The sequence below is a fragment of the Artibeus jamaicensis genome, unplaced genomic scaffold, assembly GCF_021234435.1.
Source record: "Artibeus jamaicensis isolate MK-2021 breed Jamaican fruit bat unplaced genomic scaffold, CSHL_Jam_final contig_384, whole genome shotgun sequence".
Classification (NCBI taxonomy): Eukaryota; Metazoa; Chordata; class Mammalia; order Chiroptera; family Phyllostomidae; genus Artibeus; species Artibeus jamaicensis.
The window spans coordinates 14,428,207-14,437,940 of record NW_026521810.1 but is presented as its reverse complement, the minus strand read 5'-3'; the positions used below and the strand labels follow the sequence as shown (position 1 = coordinate 14,437,940).

Sequence of the window (9,734 nt, the reverse complement as noted above, 5' to 3'; positions counted from 1 at the left end):
GTGTCGCAACCCGTCAAAGCTGGGCAGATCCACTCTTGCCTCTGGGAGATGGAAGAAAATGCGCGTAGCCTTGGGGATGCTTGCCATACTTTTACTCACTGGTGTGCGAGCCAGGCATGCTGCAAGCTGCGTGTGTAACTAGCGGTAAGCTCCTCGCTTAAGTACTAGAGGGGAACAAAGCCAGAAAACTGCCAGAACATTATGTAACAATTCTGTGCACGTGAGCCCACTCCATGTTATGGGGAACAGTTTAACGGACCCAGTCTCAAGGCTACGAGAACACTGGTTATCAGTGCCTCCCTGAGGCTATGGGAACACTGCTCCCCTTAGTTACCCAGACACACCTGGGTGAGGAAGCCAGACTGCCTCCACTTACCTACAATCAGGAAGATTTTTAGAGAAGCCAGTCTCGAATAGCACTGTAGTATCTTAATTCTCTGCCCTGGATTTGGCCAGCAGGATAAGAGGAGGGCATATAGGAGCAGCAGTTCTCACGGTTTTTGGTCTCAGGACCCCTTTACACTTTACAAACCATACTGAAAATCTTAAAGAGCTTTTATATATATGGATTATATTTACCATATTGAGAAATGTCTTGATTCACTAGAAATGTGTAAGTCCATTAAATGTTTACATAAACAATGTTTTTATTAATAAAAGTATTTGCACAAAAAGTGTAGTTCATATTGTCTTACATGTGAATCTCTACTGTGAGGGCTTAACTGAAGACAGCTGGATTCTCATAACTGCTGCATTGGATCTGTTGTGAAATGGGGTTGACTGATACAAGGGTAAGAAGGAAATCTGGCTTCACAGATACTTAGTTCGGAAAGGGAGAAGCATTTTAATAGCCTCTTAGATAATTAAGGATATCCTTCTTTAATAGAACACCTAAACTTGTAAATGGTAGTTTTTAAAGATTACTCAGATGTGGAAATTGAAATCATATCAATGAACTTTCTGCTCAGTTATATTAAAATTATCGGTATATCTTGTATTTTGAATGGACATTTTACTCATGACGTGATATTGTAAAATCATGCCATGAGTAAAACATTGGAAAACAAAGTCACTTACTGTTGCATTGAGTATGCAGCTCTTCCAAAGGCAGAGGCTCTTAAATATAGGGAAGCTGCCAAACTCACAGTGGCCGATTCAAATTCTAGTTTGTTAAATTAGAATTTTAGTTTCACCTGAAAGTTTAAATTTTGTCATTGGCAACAATTATTGTCTATTATTTTCCTTGAAGGTTCAGGCTCATTCCCTTCATTTTTAGGAAAATATCAGACAACTGTGCCAGTCTGAATAACTATAGTTTGTCTGTTGTCCCTTCAAGTAAATGGTGCTTAGTTATAAAAACAAACAAACAAAAAAACAAAAAAACAGAAGAAAACAAAAGCAAAGATGCTCAGCATTTTATTTTATTAGGGAATTGAAAATTAAAACAACAATGAAATACCTGTTAGAATGGTTGAAATCCAAAGCATTGATAACAACAAATGCTGGTGAGAATGTGGAGCAGCAGGAACTCTCCTTCCCTGCTGGTGGAAATACACAATGATACTGCCACTTTGGAAGACAGTTCGGCAGCTTCTCACAAAGTTAATCATGCTCTTACCATATGATCCAGCAATTGTGCTCCTTGGCATTTACCCAAATTGGGTGAAAATTTAATGCCCACACAAAACCTGCAGGAAAATAGATAGCAGCGTTATTCATAACTGCCCAAACTTAGAAGCAAGTAAGATGTCTTTCAGTAAGTGAACGGATAAACAAACTGCGACACATCCATATAATGGAATATTGAGTGATAAAATGAAATCAACTTGTGAGGAACATAAGTGACTCCATCTTAAAGTTAATCCACCACCTTCACTCCCTTTTCCTTCCCCCAGGTGAGCTCTGAAATACAGAGCTCTCATTACTTAGAACTCCCCTTACTTCTCTCACCAGGGCAAGGAGCCCTCAGTGTTTCTGTTACCTCACCCTGGTACCCAAGCCTCTGAGCATCTGATCCCTTTGATTATCCACACAGCATTCTCACTGTTCAGAATCTGGGGGTGGAAGGTGAAGGGATCCATTTGTTTTGTTGCTGCCCAAAACTGCTTTTTGTATGTAAGTTCCCTATTAAACTCTCAAAACAAACAAACTGGACTTGTCTGCCTCATTTTTTGGCTTATCAGTTGCTTTGACTTTTGGGGGCTGCTTTGGATACACAGTCCTTTCACAAAATAATGCTGTCAAGCCACTAAAAGACATGAAGAAAACTTAAATACATATCGCTAAGGGAAAGAAATCAATCTGGAATGGCTATATACTTGTATGATCTGAAGTATGTGCAACTCTAGAAAAGGCAAAATTATGGAGATAGTAAAAAGATCAGTGGTTGCCAGGGATTGAGGAGAGGGAGGAAGGGCTGAATAGGTGGAGCACAGGGGATTTAGAAAAATGAAACTATTCTGTATGATTATTCATGTCATGGTACATATATGTTGTTAGACTTTTGTCAAAACCCATAGACTGGCCATGGCCAGTGAAGCTTAGTTGGCTGGAGCTCGTCCAGGAACCATAAGGTTGCAGGACTGACTCCTGGTCAGAGCACATACCTAGGTTGCAGGTTTGCAGTCCCTATGTGTACAATCCTCAGGTCAGGGTGCACACAGGAGGCAACCAACTAATATTAATGTTTCTCTTCTCTCTTCCTCTCTCTCTCTAAAAGCAATGAGAAAAATGTCTTCAGGTACGGATTTAAAAAAAAGGACATAGAATGTACAACACAAACAGTGAACCTGAGTGTAAACTATGGTGGTTGATCTGATCAGTTTAGCTACATCATTTGTAACAAATGTAAATATCAAGTGGGTAACTTTGAAGTGTGAATATTTTTTCTAGTAATGCTGCAGTTACTAGACAACACTTACATTAAAACAAAGTTTCTAATCCAACTTGTGTTTAACTGTAGCTAATGCTGTTTATTAGAACTGTCAGACAACCACCATCCATGCATATGCAGGAGTACTGTGTGCTTAGTTCCCATTTCTTCACACAAAATAGTAAAAAGATGTGTACTCTAGTGTCGAGTTAATAAAATTAATAATTTGTACTGCTTCATTAATGGTGTTCTTAATTGAAAATAGCATTTTAAAATATGTATTTTATTTATTTTTAGAGAAAGGGGAAGAGAGGGAGAGAAACATCAATTGGTTGCCTCTCACACACACCCAACTGGGTACATGGCCCACAACCCAGGCATGTTGCCCCAACCAAGAATCCAACAGGAGACCTTTCAGTTTGCATGACACCCAACCCACTGAACCACACGGGGCAAAAAATGGCACTTTAAAAAATTGCAAATGCACAGCAGGGGAGGGATGCTATGACTACTACAACAACTTGGTGCCACTGTGTCATTCTGCTAAATTGTCAAGTTTTACCCACTTTTGCTTTTGTATCAGTGCAAATGTCCACACAGTTAAAAAGGCAAATAACATCACTATTATTATAAAAGTAGTTTTGTCTTTGAACACTTGAGGGGTTCAGGTTGAGGACCACTATCCTAAAGGAAAAGAATGGGAGGGGTAGATGTAAAAATAAGAATTACTGAGGACAAATGTATTTGGTAGGTGGGAATCACTGGGCCAGCAGGAACCAGGAGGGACAAATCTCTGGAAGCCATAGATCTATTTAGGTGATGGATCTCTTTCTCTCTTTCTAAAGATTTTATTTATTTATTTAGAGAGGGGAAGGGAAGGAGAAAGAGAGGGAAAGAAACAATGTGTCATTGCCTCTTGCGCACCCCCTACTGGGAACCTGGCCTGCAACCCACGCATGTGCCCTGACTGGGTATTGAACCAGTGACTGTGTATTTGTTTCACAGGTTGGTGCTGAATCCACTGAGCTATACCAGCCAGAGCTAGGTGATGGATCTCTTAATCAACTGTCAAACCTCGGTCCAAAAAGAACTCAGAGTGGGTTGGGAAGTTTGGGCTAGCTCTTCTAGGACCACTCAAAATTAGATGATTCCATTTAGTTCAGCATTTGTGATCTATGTGCCAAGAACTGGACAAATTAAGTTGTGGCCTCTGTTCTACAGGAGTTTCAGGGTGAGGAAACAATGATAAAAAAACTATAGAAATAATAGAATAACAGTAGAATATAGAAAATCATAAATATTAAATAAAGTTCAAAGTGCTATGGGAGCACTGACAAAGGAATGAATTAAGACTGGAGAAATCAGTAGTTTTTTCAAAAAACAGGCTTTGAATGATGAATACAATTTTGAGAAGAGAGAGGGAAATCAAAAGTTTTTAATAGTCTTTTGAAAAGTTCTTAATAGCCTTTGCAATGTGGCTCAGTTGGTTGGAGTGTCGTCCCGCAAACCAAGGGGTCACCTGTTTGGTTCCGGGTCAAGGAACACGCCTGGGTTGCAGGTTCAGGTTTGGTCCCCCATTGGGCACATGCAGGAAATGGCCAACTGATACTTCTTCCTCACATCCATGTTTCTCTCCCTCCCCCTCCCCTTCCTTCTGGCTAAAATTAAAAATTAAGGAAAAAGTTTATTTAACTAAATAGATTAAAAGTTCTTAATAGTCTTCGATGAACTGAGAGCATTCTAAGTAAGAAAAATACAGCTAATAAATGAACACCTCTCATTCCATGATCTTAATTTTTTTGGTTCAAGGGGTTGATCTTCAGTTTATCCTTTTAAGACCAACATACAAAGATCCATGGCATTTAGCATTAATTTGTTCACAAAGTAATCCAAAATTTAAGAAAGAAATTTCTTTAAAGGTTTCTGCTAATAAAAAGTATCTTTGTCTTGGTCAATCACTGTGGAAAATAGTGTGGAGTTTCCTCAAAAAATTACAAGTGGAGTTGCTTTATGACCCAGCAATTCTACTTCTGAGAAAATACCCAAAGAAACCTGAAACACCAATTTGAAAAAATATGTATATCCCTATGTTCACTGCAGCATTTTTTACAATAGCCAAGATATGGAAGCAAACCAAATGTCCATCAATAGATGAGTCGAGCTTGGCCATGAAGCTGCAGGTGCCAGGCGGCCAGTGGAGGGGTGGACCTGGACCCCTGGCTACAGTCACTGAGCCTGCGGGATGCTGCTCACCGTGCCCAGCAAGGACCAGTACTTCCAGGAACCCGATGTTGGCTGCTGCGGAAAATACTCTGTCTGGGTCCAACATTGTCTTCTGGGTGCCGGGAGCCCTATTCCTGGCCATCGGCCTCTGGGCATGAGAAGGGCATTCTCTCCAACATCTCAGTGCTGACAGATCTGGGAGGCCTTGACTCCGGTGAGGCAGTTCGTGGTGGCTGGAGGTGTCATGTTGGTGCTGGGTATTGCTGGCTGCATTGGGCCCCCGGGGTAAACAGTTTCCTGCTCAAGTGTTTCTCAGCCTCATCTTCTTCCTGGAGGTGGTAACAGGGATCCTGGCCTTCATCTTCAAAAACTAGATACAAGAACAACTCAACCTTTCCATCAACAACAATATCAAGGCCTAGCAGGACAACATTGACCTCCAGAACTTCATTGACTCTGCTCAGTAATACTGGTCTTGCTGGGGAGCCCAAGGGCCTAACAACTGGAACCTCAATATCTATTTCAACTGCACTGACTTGAACCCCAGCCAGGAGCCCTGTGGGGGGTGCCCTTTTCCTGTTTCATGAGGGACCCTATGAAAGATATTCTCAACATCCAGTGTCGTTATGATGTCTGGCTCAAACTGGAGCCAGATCAGCGGGGCTCTATTCACACTAAAGGTTAAGTGGGCCAGTTTAAGTGACCACAGGACACCCTGATCATTGTGGCCTGTGTCATTGCGGGCATAGCCCTACTCCATATCTGTGGCATCTGCCTGATCCAGAACTGCATGAGCATTATCAAGGCAGTGAATGCCAAATGGTGAAGCTGCCACACTGGCCATGGCTACCTGCCTGGTTTACCCAGGAACCCTACACAGTAGTGTGATGGGCAAGGCTGCAAGAGGTATCTCTGCTTTGACCTGAGCCCCATGTAGGGCTTCTGTTTGGGTGTGTTCTGAGAAAGCCACATGGCTCTGCCTGAGCTGCCTGTCCTGGACCTGTGTGCTTGGAGAGTGCATGTGGCAGTGTGCACGTGTGCAAGAAGCCACTGTTTGCTGTGGGGGCAGTGGGCTCTCCAGGGGACTAGGAAGGGTGCTGGCTTGGACTTGCCTCTCTGCATGGTGGTGTGGGGCAGGAGTTTGCACCTGCTGTTGCCTGAGACAGGGCCTCGTGCAGATTCAGAGCTCTCTACTCTATTAGCTGTGACCTTGATGTTCCAGGAGCTTGCTTCAGCCTCAATGTCTCAGACTCTAAAATGAGTTCAAGAATTTTCTCTCCCTTGCTTGCCTTGCAGAATCAAACATGATGATGGCTACAAACTACTCAAATAAACAAAACCTTCAGAACCCCCCTGCCCCTCAAAAAAAGATGAAAAAGCTGTGGTACAAAGCAAATAGAGTCAGACTCATAGAAAGAGAGCGGGATGACAGCTAAGGTGGGGGAGGGTAGGGGGTGGAGCAATTGAACAGAAAGGAAAAAGGGCTCAGATGTGGACAACAGTGTGGTGATTGTGGGGCGTAGTTATAAGGTGACTAAATGGTGATGGAAAAAAAATATGGTGTCCGGCAGAAGTAACACTTGCTTGAGAGTGGTTGGTAGGGTATGCGAATGTCTCACATGGGCTGGACAGCAATTTGAACATTTCACCTAAAATATTATATGTGTGCTTGAATGTGATATTGCTGTGTTACAGAATTACATTCTTATGATTTTGTAATAAAAGATTTTGGTGAAGAAAAGGGCATTATTTGTGCCGGGCCCTGTACAATTTTTTTTTTTAAATGCTGTTTCTGAAAAAGAAAAAAAAACCCTGTGGTACATATATATATAATGGAATACTAGTTGGCCATAAAAGAATAAAATTTAACCTTTTGTGACAGTATGAATGGACCTAATGAGTATTACATTAAGTGAAATATGTCAGACAGAGAAAGACAAAATACCATATGATCTCACTTATATGTGGAATCTAAAGAACAAAATAAACAAACAAGATAGAAACAGACTCAGATTGGGGAAAGAGGGATGGGGGGGAGTGAGGAAGGTAAAGGGATTAAGAAATACAGTTGGTAGTGACAGAGCAGTCACAGAGATGTAAGTTACAGCACAGGGAATATACTCAATAATATCACGATAACTATGTGTGGGGCCAGGTGGGTACTTGAAACATCAGGGGCACCACTCTGTGAAGGATGTGATTTTCTCACCACTATGCTATATATATGGATCTAATACAGAATAATATTGAATGTAAACTGTAATTTAAAAATTAAAAAATATACTAAAAATTATCTTTCTGTCTGCACTGTGGAAAAAGAAGCTCTCTTTCAGCTCTCTCAGTTCAATACCCCAAACATTTAGTGAGTGCCTGTCGTCAGTGTAAGAAACGCCCAAACCTGGAAGAATTTTTATGAGTAGATTTGAGCCAAACTGATGACAATCGCTGGGAAGCAAAACCTCAACGAGCTGAGAAAATGCTCCGGAAAATGCAGTTTTGCACCTTATTTTATACGTTACAATCAAAAGAGAGGGGCTACATGAAATCCATTGGTAGTAGATCAGGGAAGCAGGACAAAGCAAAGTGGGAGGGAGCATTCGGGATCGGATAAGAAGTAAAATGACAAACTCATATTTCTTTTATACAGGTGGGTACAGAATAGTTGACAGTCAACAATTACGGTGGATGCAAAAGACAATACACAAGCTTAATTAAGACTGACTTTTGCCATGGAAGATATTAGCCTAGGGCAATGACTGCCAGCCATAACCTGCTTTTAGTTAATAAGTTTTATTTTCAGACTATCCTTTGTGGTTATTTCAGGTCTCTGAGTTTGTAAGGCTGCCATGCCGGCTTCCCTTCAGCCTATCAGCTGAAAGGAGCCTTTGTGGCCCCTTTTCCTCCACACTACTATGTACAGGGCACATGTTATTTTCTACGAGGGGCACCAAAGTAAAGACTCAGCCCCTGCCTGCCTTCGCAGAATTTAGAGTCTTGAAGGAGTCAAATGTGTATGCGGTTCATAGCAAAACAGCATATTTTTCTATAAAAGGTAAATAAAGTAATGGAGGTCAGAAAGAAGAAGTTAACTTCAGTGGGGAAATCTGGAAGGCTTCATGGAAGCAATGTCTTAAATATGGATCGACTTTCCATGGGCAGTGATGAGGATATTTACTCATCATGAGAAGGGCTCACTTGAGCAAAGACGTAAAAGGGAATGGTGTACTTGGGGAAGGTTGTGTAATTTGGTACGACTAGGGGTGTGGGGTGAGTTTTAGGGGATAAGCTTGGAAAAGCATGTTGATAATCTGAAAATGCCAGGCTAGGGAATTTGGGCTTCACCCTGGGGGCAGGGTGGAGAATTTTCAAATTTGTGTTTTGAGAAAATAACATGTGAAATGGATGGGAAAAGAAAGGTCAGTTTGGCCTCAGCCCGGTTGCTCAGTCTGTTGGAGGATCAGCCTGTATGTACACCGGAAGGCTGCAGTTCTGATCCCTGTTCAGGCAGTGTGCAGGAGGTGACCAATTGAGATTCCTCTCTCACATCGATGTTTCTCCTGCTCTAGCCCACTCTCCCTTCCTCTCTTTCTGAAATCAATAAACATATCCTCAGGTGAAGATTTAAAACTTTTTTTCAAATAAAGGTCAGGCTGGAGGTGGATGGATTGTCCAAAGAGATAATGTTGGCATTGCCCAGGAAGCAGAAGCTGGTGTGGAAAGGAGGGTGTTGATATGGGAGACATAACCGAGAAGGTGTCTAGACTTGATGATATCCCACTGCAGGTGTAGGATGGCTCAGGGATTCCTAGCTTGGGACACTGGTCGAAAGGGAGCACTTACTACCCAGGAGGAGAAATACTGAGAAAAAATAAAGGGGCCAGTTTGGCTCTTAGAGGTGTCTATGGACTGTCCATTTGCAGAGCGTCGGAGAGTCAGCAATGGCAGTTGAGAGGGGTCAGGGCTGGAGATACAGATTGGGGCTTGTCCATAAATGGCTGTTGAAATCATAAAGGTATTGTTATGGGAGAAACCTGGTCCATTAGTGTGCAAGTATGGTTTATTGGTGATGTGTTCTAATGGAAGAGAAAGGCAAGAGCAAGGTTGGCAAGGGCAGGCGTGGCAAATGCTAGGGTGGCAAATGCTAGGGTGACAAGAGTGCCAGGTTCTCTGTTCTGAGGACTTAGATAGTTGGCAGGGTGGGGGTGAAGAAGTTACATATTGACTGATGGGTGAAGGTGGTGCCAGCTTTCTAGGGGAAGGGATATGATTTACCCAAACTTAGGTATGTGTAGGGGTCTGTTAGCCCAAATTCTTATCTTGCTCCAAACTCCATTTGTTCCTCTTGTTAAACAGATATATGACAGGAGGCACTAAATTAAAGTTGGGGCAGTTACCCAAAGTTATTTATGGGCTCTTCCTGTAAATATTAGGGACTCCCCGGCAAAACAGATAGTGACCAGAAGTAGGCAATTAACCAGAGTTGTTTCACGGGTTTCTTCCTTTGCAGTTTGAAAGGATGCAGAAGGATCCCCCTTGGCCTATGATGAAGATGTGGTTTTGGATTTAGAGCAGGAGCCTAGGTAGCCAAGCACAGATGACAAGAGGAAGCTGAGATACAGACGGGATTCTGCCCAGCTAA

General features: G+C 42.2%; 1 pseudogene; it reads left to right on the top strand.

Moving 5' to 3' along the window:
- Positions 1 to 5,114: 5,114 nt before the first annotated feature.
- Positions 5,115 to 6,428, top strand: LOC119059895 (tetraspanin-17-like; annotated as a pseudogene).
- Positions 6,429 to 9,734: the final 3,306 nt, after the last annotated feature.